Source organism: Hibiscus syriacus, unplaced genomic scaffold (assembly GCF_006381635.1).
Source record: "Hibiscus syriacus cultivar Baekdansim isolate YM2019G1 unplaced genomic scaffold, ASM638163v2 tig00111445_pilon, whole genome shotgun sequence".
In the NCBI taxonomy this organism is placed as follows: domain Eukaryota; kingdom Viridiplantae; phylum Streptophyta; class Magnoliopsida; order Malvales; family Malvaceae; genus Hibiscus; species Hibiscus syriacus.
In genome coordinates, this window is record NW_024063096.1 from 60,628 (window position 1) to 77,253 (window position 16,626).

General features: G+C 32.2%; 1 long non-coding RNA gene and 1 pseudogene across 1 annotated transcript; one reads left to right on the forward strand and one right to left on the reverse strand.

Annotated features, from left to right (window-relative positions):
- Positions 1 to 1,574: 1,574 nt before the first annotated feature.
- On the reverse strand, positions 1,575 to 6,576 carry LOC120163475 (annotated as a pseudogene).
- LOC120163476 lies at positions 2,842 to 8,459 on the forward strand. Its single transcript, XR_005519658.1, has 3 exons — positions 2,842 to 2,967; positions 5,170 to 5,174; positions 8,450 to 8,459. It is a non-coding gene; the product is annotated as an uncharacterized LOC120163476 (long non-coding RNA).
- The last annotated feature ends 8,167 nt before the right edge of the window (positions 8,460 to 16,626 follow it).

A 16,626-nucleotide genomic window follows, 5' to 3' on the forward strand; every position in this document is an offset into this window, starting at 1 on the left:
ACTTTTAATCAAGCTATTAACCATTAATATTTGATGTAAATGGTAACGTATATTAGGGTGTGTTTGTTTGCCGTAATTGGAATTACGGAATTGGTTTTTCCTGAATTCTTGTGTTTGTTTCACGTAATTCGTTTTCCGAAAAATGTTTTCCCGTGTTTGTTTTACGTAATTCGTTTTCCGGAAAATGTTTTCCCATGTTTGTTTAACGTAATTGGTTTTCCGGAATGTAATTGGTTTTCCGGAATGTAATTCATTTTCCTAGTAACAGAATTTCCTTTGTGTTTTCTGTAAAATGACTTACGGATTCATTTTCCGTAAGTCATTTTTCGAACTTTTCACTTCAAAGAATAAATAATCAAAATAATTTTATTTTATGAATTTAATATTAATAAAATATTTTAATATCATTTTCATCAAAATATTATTTATTTATTTATTAATATTTATAATAATATAATATAATATTTTTAATATTATATAAAATAATCAATTATATTATAATAATATAAGATATTATATTTTTATTTTAATAATATATAATAAAAATTTATATATTTAATAATGAATAATATTATTTATATATTTAAATAATATTTTAATAAAGATATTTAAAATATACTAATTAATATTTTTAAAATATAATATAACACTATTACTTTAATAAATAATTAATATAATTTATAATATTTTATTTCACTAAAATATACAAAAATTATTATTTTTATTAATAAAATTATAAAAATAATATTTAATAATAAATAAATTATTTTAATATTTTAAAATAATAATATTAAGTTTTATGATAAATAATATTATTTATTATAATATTTGTAATAAATAATTTTTAAAAAACTCTTCAACTAGTGGAAAATGATTTAAATAACATCTTCCAAACATCATAAAACGCTTTTCAGATGTTTTTCAGAAAAATATAATTCATTTTAATGGTTCCAGAAATGTAATTCATTTTCCAGAATCCAAATTCCAGTAATTCATTTTCTAGTTCCAGTAATTCAAGTTCCAGTAATTCAAATTCCAGTAATTCATTTTCCGGAAAACCAATTACAGCCAAACAAACAGACCCTTAAAGAAAATGAAGACATGGCGTGAGGGTCAAGTAGGTAAGTGTATGTAATCTGCAACTTTTGACCACAAAATGAGAACAATTTGGAGAGATTGCAAAACATGTAATTCTCCAGGTTGGCTTGTGCTATACATTTTGTGCCTCCGGTAATGGTATGGATCCCCTGCTATTTATTAGGGTTGTTGCACAAAGGTGAATGACGTTAATATGATGAGCCTATACATGTATCATTGTGTGTATATGTAAGCATGTGGGTAGGTACATATACGGTACTTCGTAATAAGAAAATTAATATACAAGCAAGCAACTCCAACCAATTGAAATGGAACAGTTTGTGTTGAGGTTAACCAAAGAATATGAAAAAGAGCCAACCCTATTCAGTACACTTTAACAGTGAAACAATCTCCACCCCAACACTATTCTCTTATCTTACAGTCTTCACAGCACCAATTTCATACACAAAACGAATCTCTTCCATCTACAAATTATACTCTAATCATCTCTTTCAAGAATCCCACCCTTCATTTCCGGCCTTATTCGAGTTCAAGGTTGCATCGCTTTCTCCCGACCTTGAAGCCGCACAATCGCTCCTATCGGTATCGGAGTTCTCCCTTTGTGAATCTATTTCCATGCTGTTTCCATGAGTCCTACGATGCCTTCGGTCCTGATTTCAGAAACATATCTGAGTTCATCGAAATGGAACAGCAGATAAAACCACCATGCACTTCATGCATGTCGGACAGTATAATGACCAAGTATAACCAACGAGGCAAAAAGACCTAAAGAATCAGTCAAGCTAGACGTGTCAAGCATCATGCTAAACAATGAATCCAACACTGAACTCTCTTGGTATAGGATACTCCTCGGACTCGAGCATTCGTGCAACTTGACCCATCTTCGGTCTTTTTTCAGAATCCGGATCGACACATCTCAAAGCAGTTAGAAGGGCGCGCTTTAGAGCTCTTGTTGATGGTCTAACCTCGATATTTGGGTCTACCACTTCCTCTGACCTCTTGTTTCCAACGATCATTTTCAGCCAATCTCCAGATTAACCTGTAAACATTAAGATTCCATGTTTAATTAACCTTAAAAATCTCTTAAGAAGGCTAAAAATATATAAACATTAAGATTCTATGTTAGGTAAAGATTGTTCATCGCATCCATGATTACAGTGTACCTCCTGGGCAGGACGGCCGTAATCCAAGGATCTCTACCAGTGATTGCTTCCAACAGTACAACTCCAAAGCTATAGACATCACTCTTTTCGTTCAAAAGACCGGTATTTGCATATTCAGGTGCAACATATCTGTGAAATTTCAGAATCAAAACATTGTCAAGAGATGACTAAAGGTCCTAAATATATAAAACACGAAGGCAGGCTAGAGAAAAGTAAATGCCCAAATGTTCCCATAACTCGGGTTGTAACATGACTTTTCCCGGCACCTAGCAACTTTGCCAGACCAAAATCGGAAACCTTGGCATTGAAGTCATCATCAATCAGAATATTGCTAGACTTTATGTCTCGGTGCACCACCTTTGGTTCAATGGCCTCATGCAAGTACGTGAGACTGCACGAAAAAGCCATATGTCAAATGAGAATTGGACGGATGACAATGTGTGTAGATATAGTGACTTACGCCTTAGCTGTGCCGAGGAGAATCTTTATGCGAGCCTCCCAAGTAAGATATCTGTGCTGACGCATATCTCCATGAAGCCATTGTTCCAAGTTTCCATTGTTGACGTACTCGTAAACCAACATCCTGCATTTTTAAACAATGTACTTTGTTGACAGAAACTATGCAAGAATTTTGGCGATATCGATATAGCAGGACTAACACTCGGACTAATATATTTAAACCCCAAATTTCCATGACTTAATTCTTGTAGAAACATAGTAAAAGAAGATTAAACCTGTGTGTTCCTTCAATACAGTAACCTAAAAGGCGAACCAAATTCTTGTGGCGCACATGCCGGATGGCTTCAACTTCCACTCTAAATTCTTTCTCTGCTTGGCCCCTACAAAGATAACAAGTAGTTTAACTAAACAGGACTCCGGGACAAGAAAATAACATCATATTTGAAGTCTACACATATACATGTTATACTCACAAGTTGAATATCTTCTTAACAGCCACAGGCGTCCCATTGATCAATTTGCCCCGATAAACAACGCCATGTCCACGCTCTCCAAGCACATTTTCCTTTGAAAACCGGTTGGTGGCGAGTTCGAGATCCGTCAATGTGAACCAGTGACCCCAACCCAAGTGAGAGAATTCAGGCAGGCCAACTAGAGGAGAAGGAGCGGTGACATGATACGAAGAAGACGATTTATAAACAGTTACATTGCCACCGGAACTCCCTTCTTCACCTGATTGAGGCCCTGCACCATCTTTTTCGAAACGGTGAAATGAACCCGACCGACTAGTATTGTCACCACCATTCCTTGATTTCTCCGTCCCAAGATGAACCATGACCTTATCCGAGTCTTTGTCACTGGACTTGTCATGGATAGTGAGAAGTATACCGTCATGCGGCACGAAATGGGTCGTAGATACTTGTTCGACTCTCACTTCCTTAATTTCCTTGGATATAGATGGGATTTTGGTAAGGGGAACCTTGTTCCTAGCTCTTGATCTCTTCTTCCGGGAAGTTAAAATGAGAGCAGTGTAAGGATGATTATGATGAATAAAGCAACAACAACAGCAATAATCTCCCAGAACTTAAGACCAAAAATGGCAGTCTTCTTGGACAATTCTGCATTAAGATCAGTTGCCATTTTCTGCTCTTCCGGATTATTCTTTCAGATACTCGTACCCTACAAGATTGACAAAATTCATCAAAATTTCCATTCCAAATCATATATTTCACTAATCACACATCAATTACAATTAAGACACAGATTCAGATAAATCATTTTGCATTCAGTAAAGCAGAAAAGCAAAGAATTTGATGCATAAAACAGAAGAAAATTACACAAATGTGTCAAATTTCACCTTGCAGCTGTAAAGCTCAGATCTTTGAATAGACAAGTCTAAGATCTCATCCAAATAATGAAGCCCCAATGTGGCCATTTTCCAAGAAACAACAGCAGGTGAGCTAATTGAAGAAATCCAAAAAGGAAAACAAAACAAAAAGTTAAATAGGTAAAAGAAGATGATTGGTGTTGTGGGAAAATATGGAGATGAATCTAAGCTGGCATGCAGCTATCTGGTACCAGAAATGAGTCTCCTTGTAATGGCAGAAACGACAATGAAAGGGTTGAGAATGGAGGAAGTGAACGGACATGGAAGTTGGTTTGAGAAGGTGAAATGAAAAAAATAAATAGAAATGAGCAAAATGAAGAGAAGAAGGGATTGAATTATCAGAGGTAGGTGATGAGCTTAGATGCCTTACACACCAAAATTAACTTTTTTTTATTAATACTCACTGTAAAACACAAGCAATGAATTTCAAGCATGCATTTTGGGGAAAAAACAATTTGTCTTCAACTCTAAAGCTTTCAAATGGAAGTTAAATTTGTAATTAAGGGTATGTGTGTTTGAAGGAATTTAATTTCCTGAAAACATTTTCATCTTTTTCAACTTTTTTAGGTGTTTGGTTGGAGAAAAATAACTATGGTCAATGAAAAATCAATTACGGTCAAAGGAAAACAAAGGTAGAAATACGGTAAAATAACTTATCGATTATTTTTTGGTAAGTCATTTTCCTAAAAGTTTATGGCCTTCTCATGGGTTCTTTGTTCCCCAAATCTTTTGCCCTAGGTCTTCATTTGCTCGCCGCCGTTACCCATTCATCAACAACTTTCACCTCTCATTGGTTCCTCACCGACTTTCTTTCTCTCATCAATTTTTTTATTATCACTCCAGCGTTTTCATCAGAGGTAAACTTCACATGTTTCTTTTTTGTTTTTTTTTCATTTAAAAATGAGTTCTTGAACTTTCTCAATCAATTTTTTTGGGAATTCTTAAAACGCAGAAGAAGACTCATGAAAGCATTAACAACATATTGACTCCTGCCTGATATGAAGAATGGAAAATACACTTTAGGTTGCAAAATTGCTCTTAAATCTCTCAGAAGCTCCAAAGGTATTGTTTCTTTGTCTTTTTAAAATTATGTTTCTTTGCCTCAACATTATTGAAATAATCTATTGTTAATATTCTTTTGAAACAATCCTATTGTTAATTTTGAATATCCATGGTATTGAAATTTTGTTAATTAGGTTTATTCTTGTTCTTAAACAATTTGATCAAAGGTGGATTTTATCTTTTGAATTGTTTACCAGCCCTTTCGGTGATCACATCTAGGCTCTTTGGGAAGTTTTGTTGCCGTAATCATCTTTTGCGGAGTTCTTTTCTTTGAACGGGAGTTTATATATCTATGTTGGAAAGTCTATGGGTACTGTTTGAAAGCTACGCTTTCTCATAAATCAATTGGAGTCGACAGTAGCGAGATTTTGAATTAGTTTCAATGTCTTCGGGTCTAAGGGGTTATGCTTTTGTTTGGTTTAGTTTCGGGTTGTAATTTGTTATGTTTGTTGCTCATTTGTTTTTTGTTGAAGTTGTTGTGTTTCTTGTCCGAATGCGTTGTACTCTTTTCATCCCACTAGGATTTGAGAGGTTTTTAACTAGGTTTTTAACGATCTTATTTCTAAGTATTTTACAACATGCTTTTTATCATTATATGTGCATTTTCATTTGATTATTTGAGGAGACAATTCAATTCACATAACAAAATTCATGTTCTTGTCATCCTTTCATATTAATTTGTTTATGCTTATAGAAAAATACTTCGCTCAAACTAATTAGGTTAATTGTACATTCGTGAGTGTATTGTTGTTCTCTTTTCTCATGTTTTCCCTAGTAAGCTTTATACACATACAGAAGACATTTATGTATTGTGTTCAGAGCGCATATATAGACGACTAAGATAGTATGTTGAATTGTGCACATAAAGTGCTTCACATTATAATTACAAGCTGAATGATGATAAAATCTCACTAAGGAGTTCAAACCTAAAATTGAGTATTTATAACACAATCAACATAAATTATTAATATTATCTACAAATTTAATTTGGCGTACTTATAGAAATAAAACATTTAATTTCAAAAATTTATAAAATACAATTTTATAAAAATTACTTACAAAAGTTTTAAAAGGTAAATTACAAGAAAAATATAAAAATGTATACATTTTTACAAAAAAACAGATTTCGTAAATTGTTTTCAGAAAGACTAACCAAACAATGTAAAACATTTTACAATGCAACATCCAAACAATATAAAATGTTTTATAGAAAATGTTTTCCATAAATGTAATTCATTTTTTAGAAATAATTTTCTGAAATTTATTTTAAGTAAAACAAACAGACCCTAAATTAAAATCTATAATGTTTAACTCTAAGTGTACTTTTTCCTTTTACCTGCATTCATGTTTAAGTAACAGATGAAGCATGTTCAGGCACTCATGTACTGTAGAAAACCATAAATGATGTGACATTATGGATAAGTGACTACAACAATATCCACGTATAAGAGTTAATTGTATCATATGTCTCCAAATTATAACCTTCATTTTAAATTGAACTTTAAATTTTTGAAGATTTTAATTTCATCTTCAAACTATGATTCTCATTCTAAATTAGTCTTTAAACTTTTGAATATTCTATTTTCATCTTTAAATTCATCCAAATATGTAATTAGTTTCAACCATATTTTAACCCAAATATTGTTTTTCCAAACATATAATAATATAACTTGGCCTAACGGTTTTATTAACAATGGATGTGATTAGTATATCCATATAGTTTGGGATGAGATTGGAATGTTCATAAAGTTTGGGGACTAATATAAAATGAAGGTCATAGTTTGGGGATGTAATAATGTTTAAAAGTTTAAAGATTAATTTAAAATGATAGTCATAGTTTAAGGATGAAATTAAAATATTTAAAATGAAAGTCAGATTTTAAGGATATATGATTTTTTTTAAAGAAATCACTAATTTCATTCAAAATAGGAAATATACTAAATTACAATAAAGATTTACAATAATAATAGTAAATTAAGCATATAATTATGACAATTTCCTATAAACATTGAAATAAAACTAGCAACTTAAGATCATATAAGGACATATAAGGAAAGATTAAAATCTAACCAAGAAGCTCGAACAAAGATAGATACAAACAGATCTAATCGCATCGACAAACGAACCAAAAAAGGGGATTGAGCTACTGAAAGACCATTGACAATCCATAAATCAGACTCGAACGATGTGAAAAGCTATCCACGAATGCATAACGGGTATCAGATCCAATCCGATGGTCCAAAGCAGGGAAGATCAACAATATAACATAAAAGCGCCATCTTGATCAGTCGTGACTATTTCTAATCAACTCTTAGAAAAAGATAAAAAGAAAACAACTGTAACATCCTCAATACCGGATTAGTGACCAAATTGTAAAATTTCAGAATTTGGTGTTAAAAGTAGAATAGATGAATAGTTCAATGATTTATTTGGAAATATTGCCTGAAAGTTATTAGTAATTATTAAATGAAGTGAAGGGCAAAACGATCATTTTACTTAGAAATTAATTAAAAATGGGATTGATAAAGATATAAGGATAAGATGAAGGAGATATTTTCTCCAAAACTTCTTCTTCATCTTCTTTCTTCTTCTTCAACGTGAAGCACTCCAAGCAAAGGTAAGTTTTCTGATTACATGATTGTTTGTTGATTTTAAGTATGTGTTTTGATCATTAGGTGATACTTAAGCTTAAGTTGTCTTAAAATCAAAATATTAAGAAGTTATGAAAGATTAAAGAAAATGGAGTTTTAAGTGAATTTTTGAAAAAGAGTTGATAAGTTGAATTTGAAACTAAATTTGACTTGTCATCAACTTAATTAAGAGATTTATGGAGTTAGAAAGGATTTATAACAAAGTTGAAAGTTTAGTAAGATTCTTAATTTTAAGAATCATGAGGAGATATGGAAGATAAAGATGGTTTATATGGATATAAGTTGGTTTAAGTAATGGTAGTTGAGTTTAATGGTATGATAGGGGCTTAAAATAGAAGAATTGAGTGAAGAGATGATGATTTTCGGGTTTAAACAGTAAATTATGGGTTTTAACAGATTATGCAAGGAGTATCGATACCCTATGAGTGGTACCGATACTACCCTAAGAGAAAATAGAATTGAGCTGTTCTTTTACTCTAAGAAATAAAGGATCGAATCATAGTAATTGAAATGTTGATTTGAATATTATATGTATAGATATCAAGCACAAGCAAATTTAGGAAGAACCATAAAGTTAGGATCGATTCAAAGAGAGAAAATCATAGAAGTGAATTTGGTAATTAAGTAAGGCTAAGGTGAGTGCATTTTAATTTATACTTAGGTTATTGAACAAACATTGGCTTGCGGTGAGCCAGTGACGAAGTTACTGTGGTAAGAAGTGACTCCTAAAATATTATTCGATTTGTGATTGATATGATGCTTATGTGGCATGAATGTATGTGATATATATATTATTGCATATGTTACATGAATTGTGTGAATATATGTTAGTGTGATAAGCTATGTGAACTGGTATAAATAGTGTAAGTGATTACATAAGTTATATGATATAAACATGTGATATAACATAAGCTAACGAATTATGTGATATAAGATAAGACATATATATATGTGGTTACATGAGAAATGATATAAGCCATATGAAACGATCTACGTGAATACATGCACTTGTGATACAGGTGATATGATATGAGATATATGGTTACACATGCATATGGTATGTGACAGAAGGGAAAGAACAAGTGATATGAAATGTATAAATGATAATGCCCATGTTATATGATATGAGAGCTAGTGGTATAGTTGGCATGCCAAGAGTCGAGGGTTAACTATGTTCTACGGAACATATGGACAGTTTACCTATGTTCTTCGGAACATATGGACAGTTACATAGGTCATTCGGAACAAATTTTATATGCCACTCAGTGGGACTTATACAAGATGTGGTGATAGCAATAATGCACAACCTCAATGTACTCGAATACCTTAAGTTCTCAATAATGTACATGGGCCTATAAAAGATATCAAAAGTATTTACAAGATTTATATGTGATATTGTGTGTATTCCTAAGTGAAATGTATTTGTTATATGAGATTGGTAATTTTTTATGCATTAGTGTGATTTAGAGTTTATATTATATGCTGATATGGTATAAAAAGAAAATTAATGATGTTATGTTACATGATATGTGCACGTATGTAGATGTTAAAAGAGAATAATATATGCTTTGGTATGATAAGGTAGTATCAATGTTCATGCATTGTAGAAGTTACAATTAGCATATAATTTTGTTTAATATTCCTTACTAAGTCTATGACTTAGCGTGTGATTGTTTCACACGTAGGTTTCGAGAATAGGAAGATTGATAAAAGTTATGCAAGACAGGCCAGTTCCTCCTTTTCCAAAGATCAGATCAGAAAAGAATTAAATAATATGCTCTAAATGGTTTGTAAAATCATATGATTGAGTTTTGTAATGTTTTAAATGTGTATATGTAAATGGTAATTTTATACGGATGAAAACTTAGATTTTTATGAATTTATATGTATTTTACGAAAGTTATTGTAGTAGTACTGTAGCAAGGCATCAGTACCTGTAGCAGGGGTATCGATACCCCTGAAGCAATCTGGAAATTTTTTAGCATTTGGTACTGTTCACGGTACTGTTAATTACTATTCACGGTACTGTTCATACCGTATAGTATTATTCATAAAAACATATATTTTCTTAAATTGGTTATAACAAATGCAATTCAACAATATATTATCATATTTTCTTAATATAAGTCCAAATGATTTGTATTTTGTTAAGAAAATTATTTTAAAAAGTCAATGTGATATCTCAGAGTCGTATCCGGGTCGGGTACAGGTTGGGGTGTTACAGTTAATGGTATCAGAGCTACGGTTTAGTCGATTCTAGGCTTAAAACGAAGTTAAAAGTGTTTTAAAAAGTATACATACCAACACAAATTGAAAAATTTTCTGGTCTGATAGTGTAAAGAGTGTACTGTCTTGTTAATAGAGTTAAATTGTTATGTTATATTAGATGTATGATTATGAGAGCTTCCAAAGTAAAGTACAAGGCGATAGACCTGAAGGTAATAGCAATTTACCTGCCCTGGCCAGGCAGGGAGAAGAGCGAATACCTCAGGGAGTGCCTGTATAAGATTAGAGAATGTCTTCATGATGTTGAATGATATTATGATTTGTTTCTAATTTTATGCTTCTTTAACTCATAGAATGAATGTATGGAAATAGTTAAAAGAGTTAAGAGCACCCGAGCTCAAGAGTGAATTTGGGAAAGGTTTTGTTGTTACATACCTTTGAAAAATGATATGAAGATAATGTTAGAAGGTTTTCATTTCTCCAAATTGAAGAAGTTAAATTGAGTAGTTTCGTTACTATGTGGGCACGCTAAAGTATGGTGGAAAAATGTCACCATAAGAATGTTAAAAGATCAAGTAATGTGATTATTGTTTGTAGAAGAGTTCAAGAATAAGTACATCGATAACCAGTTTATAAGACAAATGAAGCTAGAATATACGAGCTTGAATTAAGGGAATTACACGTGCATGTGTATGAAGGTAAGTTTAATAAGTTAAGCGGATTTGTTGCTGAGTTAATTTCGATTAAGAAGGATATATGTGATTGGTTGTTTAGGGCTTGTACCTTAGATCAAAAGTGTTGAGTTAATCGATTGACGGAATCGGCCAAGAGGGGGGTGAATTGGCAATTAAAATTTTGTGGAAGCTTTTGCAGAAAATTGAAAGTATTTGCATAGCGATTTAGAGTGGTTCGACTTTCTCAATCAAAGTCTACGTCCACTACCTTAGCTATCCACACTAAGGATTTTCCAACAAATTCACTAATTTATTCTTTCTTTTGATACCAAAGAGATAACCTTACAACACCCTCAAGAATATACCCCAATTCTTGATAACACTCTTTCCCAAAGAGAAGATTACAAATTTGCAAACTTACAAGGAAATCCTCACAAGGTAGATTGTTTGCATAATTCTAGAACAAAGAAAATAACACTCAAGAATGAATACAATTGAGTACAAGTAGTGTTCTTGAAAGCAAAATGAATATTGAATGAAAAATAGGCTTGAAATGTATAAACTTGGGGTTTGATGCTTTCTCTTTGATTCTCTCTTGATTCTAGTTGCTTGTTGTTTCTTGTTGTTGATCAATGGCTTCTAAGTTTGTTTAAATACACCTTGAATCACTTCTGAATGTTGGGGATCATTAATGAAGTTATTGGAGCCGTTTAAGTGTGAAAACAATTAATATTTCTGCTTGGAGCGTGGGGGAATCGATACCCCCTCATGGGGAATCGGTTCCCTAAGTGTAAAATTCAAATATTCGACCGTTGAATAGTGGGGGGAATCGATACCCCCTGGGGGAATCGGTTCCCTCCGAGCATACTGGATTTTCTCGGAGCAAAACCATTCAGGGGGAATCGGTACCCCCTTGGGGGGAATCGGTTCTCTCTGGACAAACTGTAATTTTTGGCTTTGAAACAGTTCGAAATACTTTGTAAAATTGTTTTGAAATTATTTTAAGATTAAAACTTAATTTTACACTGTAGTAAGGATTTAAAATGAACTTTGAAATACTTTGAGTAATATTTTGATATTCGATTTAATATATCGAATATAATTAGAAAAATCATTTTCAAAATTAAAATTCTTTTAATTTAATTTGTTATATCGAAACATCAAAATATTTTCAACAATCTCCCCCTTTTTGATATAACAAAACATTTTAAGTTTTTTCTAATTTCAAAATGAATTTTGATTTTGAAAAATACTACTCCCCCTTACTTTAACACTTTCTCCCCCTTTTTGTTAAATCAAAAAGACCCTATAAAAACGTTTTAAACAAGAATTTTGAAAAACGTAAGCCAATTGATTTATTAATATAAAGCTTAAGCTGCTAAGATCACAATCAAAAGAGAAGTTAGCCATTAGTTTCATAATCAATATTCATAAACATGTAATGGATAATTGGTCATATATGTCTAAAGATGCAAAATAAACACGAAATCCAAATCAAATGTATTAAACATAAGTTTGAACAACCAAAAAATAAACAATCCAAAAGCATTCAAAATGTTTTAACAATAATGCAAATATTCAAGTTCAATCCAAACAAGCAACGCAAAGATCAAAGTTTATGCATCCGTAGGAGGATCGGGAGGAGGGAAATGAGCTCGCATAGCTGGCATTTCATGAGTGAGTGCATTAATACGAGCGTTGGTTACTTCATTGTTTGCACGCATCTCCCGGAGAATTTGCAATTGTTGAGCTTCCATAGTCGATAAGTGAGATTCTATGGAAGTGAAGCGAGAATCCAAGGATGCATAACGGAAATCAAATGTCTCCATAAATGATTGAAAATATGGAGGCACTTGATCTTCTTACTGAGCTTGTTCCTCGTGCTGCTCCGGCTCATCGTCGGCTTCGTCAATATCTTGCATTAATTGTTCAAGCTCAGGATCGTCGTCAGCTTCTGGTGGAGCTTGTGAAGAACTAGCTCCCGGAGTATTCTCAGAAGATCAAACCCATTCACCAGTTTCTTTATTTTTTATTCATCCCGCTCTTGTTAAGGAAAGAAGATTAATTTGTTTTTTGAGAGGAAAGACGACATCTAGACCAAATCTAAGCCCAGCTTTAGAAAATAGATTACTCAGAATGCAATCGTAAACTAGAGATGAACATAGTTTCTTATTAGGAACAAGATTTACGGTTTCAACAATTTCAGCAAAAATAATCTGAGGTAGGTTTATTTTAATATTGTTTTGGAAACAATGTAACCACCAAAGATCCAAGGCTCTAAGAGTTGAGTAACGACCTCCGGATGGTCGAAACCACCAAGAAATCATTAGATGAAGAAAACGATCATGAAGATCTAAGACACTCACACTATCCCTTCATTTATAACGAGAACCTAAAAACTATTTTTCATTTGATATACCATCATTATCTAATCCTAATTCATTGGCTATGTAAGCTGAGTCAATATGGAAGAATTGTCCTAGGAGATAGGAACGAACACTTATGGTTTTGGTTTGAGCTCAGTTTTTAATACAAACGGCATTAGAATAGAAGATGCGAACAAGTTGATGGTAAACTATAGGTTCAAGGTCACAAAGTTTATCAAATTTTCACTCTTGTAAAAGAGGAAGATATCTAAAATTGATATCTATCATAGCTTGAAGAGAAGGGATACGTTCTTCTCTAATTTTGTAAGAGTCAAAATATTGATAATACCAAAAACGATGATTTCTAGGACCAGGATGATTGAAGCACGAGTTTTGGATAGTCATATTAGGATCAACGAGATTAGGAATAGGAATTTCAGGAATAGGAGGAGGATTTAGAGGTGGATTTGGTTGTTGGTTTGAATGACTAGATGAAGACCTAGAATGTTTAGGATTTGACATGGTTTAAGAAAATCGGAATAGAATGAATAACCTGCAATTATAAAACACATGTATGCAATGTAATCAATACCAAAACTCAATTGAGTCCTCAATATTTCAAGGTTCTCTAAACCAATCCTAACGGGAAAAGTTTTTGAAAAACTTATTGAAAAATAAGGTTTTGAAAATTAATATATGTATAGTTTTCATAACAACAACATAATTTAATCAAAACAAAATAATTTGAAAAACAATTTTTTTTATTTCGAAAATTTCAAAGAATTTTGGAAAATTCTTGTGTTTTTGATGAAATTAGTTGTAAAATCTAGTTTCTAATCACTGAACAATCAATGCCCAATCCCTATTTCAATCTATAAATAATTAAAACTAGTTCTATGTTCAAAATTTGATAAAATAGAAGTTTTAGAAAAATACCTTGAAGATTTTCGAATTTTGTGAGAATGTGATATTTTTGCACTAATTTGATGATTCCAACAGGTTTAGGAGATGATATTTGAAGTAATTTCGATAAGAAACGTTGTTTTTGAATCAAAGTGATGATTTGGGGAGAGAGAGGAGAGAATGGCGAAGAGAATAGAAGAAGAGAGGGTTTGAAAATTTTGGGTGTTCTGCCCGTGTTTAAAAAACAGAAACCCAGGGGGGAATCGGTTCCCCTGCAAGAGGGTATCGATTCCCTCTGCCCTATAATTCAAAAATCTATATTTTAAACACTCAAAATGCTAAATTAATCTTCTCTAGTGGTATTGGCAACTCATATATCAAAAATTAATTATGTTCAATCAATCAAATTAATCCTTAAACTACATTTGAACGTAAAGTTAATTTTTCATCAAGAATCATAAACTCCCCCTAACTAATAGCAATGAATGTAATCAGAAATTACTATTATAAGCATTTTTCACTTATTATTTAAAATGCTAAAATTATTTTAAACACTTAGTGAAGATAGGTCAGTTAAACCTAGTTCTCTCCTAAGTGTCCAAAAACGTTTCTTGTCTAAAGGTTTTGTAAAGATATCTGCTAATTGATGCAAAGTATTAACAAATTCTAGAACTACATCTTCCTTAGTGACATGGTCTCTAATGAGGTGATGTCTTATTTCAATGTGATTAGTTCTAGAGTGTTGGATGGGATTTTTAGTGAAACAAATAGCACTAGTATTGTCACACTTGATAGGAATGGTACCTACTTTAATTCCATAATCAAAAGGTTGTTGTTTCATCCATAAAACTTGTGCACAACAACTATCAACTGAAATGTATTCCGCTTCAGTGGTAGATAATGCAACACAATTTTGTTTCTTTGAAAACCAAGAAATCAACATATTTCCAAGGAATTGGCAAGTACCGGAGGTGCTTTTCCTATCTAATTTGCATCCTCCATAATCCGCATCAGAAAAGGCATGCAAGCTAAAGCTAGAGTCTCTGGGATACCAAAGTCCTAAACTAGGAGTGTCCTTAAGGTATCTAAAGATTCTCTTAACAGCTAGTAAATGTGATTTCTTAGGGCATGATTGAAATCTAGCACATAAGCAAACACTAAACATAATGTCTGGTCTACTTGCAGTTAGATAAAGTAAAGATCCAATCATTGACCTATATAATTTAACATCTACACATTTACCTCCTTCATCTAAGTCAAGCTTTGTTGAAGAGCTCATTGGAGTGTCATGAGGCTTGCCATTTTCCAGTCCAAATTTCTTGAGCATATCTTTGACGTACTTAGCTTGATTGATGAAGATGTCATCTTTTCTTTGCTTGATTTGGAGTCCCAAGAAAAATGAGATCTCCCCCATCATGCTCATTTTGAATTCGCTTTGCATTAGCTTAGAAAATTCTTGGCAAAGAACATCATTAGTAGAACCAAATATTATATCATCAACATAAATTTGAACTACTAATAAATATTTACCTTTATGCTTTAAAAACAATGTAGTGTCAACCTTCCCTTTTGAAAAACCTTTTTCAATTAAAAAATTTGACAATCTTTCATACCAAGCTCTAAGAGCTTGTTTTAAACCATAAAGTGCTTTTGTCAATTTAAGAACATGATCCGAAAATTTTGAATCTTCAAAACCTGGAGGTTGTTCCACATACACTTCTTCTTTTATAAAACCATTTAAAAATGCACTTTTAACATCCATTTGATATAATTTAAATTCATGAAAACATGCAAATGCTAATAACATTCTAATTGCTTCCATCCTAGCTACGGGAGCGTATGTTTCATCATAGTCTATGCCCTCTTCTTGAGTATACCCTTGAGCAACAAGTCTAGCCTTGTTTCTCACTATATTACCACTCTCATCAAGCTTATTCCTAAATACCCATCTAGGACCTACAGTAGATTTATTACTAGGCCTTTCAACTAATGTCCATACTTTACTTCTCTCAAATTGATTTAACTCCTTGCATAGCCATAATCCAATGTTCATCATTTAATTCTTCTTTAATATTCTTAGGCTCTATGCATGAAATAAATGCAATATAAATACAAATATTTCTAAGAGAAGATTGAGTTGTTACCCCTTTGGATGGATCACCTATAATCTCACCATCCTTGACATAGTTGTACTCTCTTGGATAAGATACTTCTCTTTCTTCAATGGTCGGATTCTCGAGAGGTTCATAAGTTTCCTCATCTTTTGTTTCTTCCTTTGATGATGATTCTCCAACATCATGTCTAACGTCATTTGTATTTATAATACCTACATCATCATTAACACAAGAATCCTTCATCGAAAAGAGATTATCATCGAAAACAACATGTATAGACTCTTCTACAACTAAAGTTCTTTTATTAAATACTCGATAAGCTTTAGAATTTAAGGAATAACCCAGAAAAATTCCTTCATCAGTTTTAGCATCAAATTTGCCAAGGTTTTCTTTACCATTGTTTAAAACAAAACATTTACATCCAAAAGGATGAAAATAGCTAATGTTAGGCTTTTTATTTTTGAAAATTTCATATGGATTTTCTTTAAAATTGGCCTAATCATTACTCGATTTACAACATAAC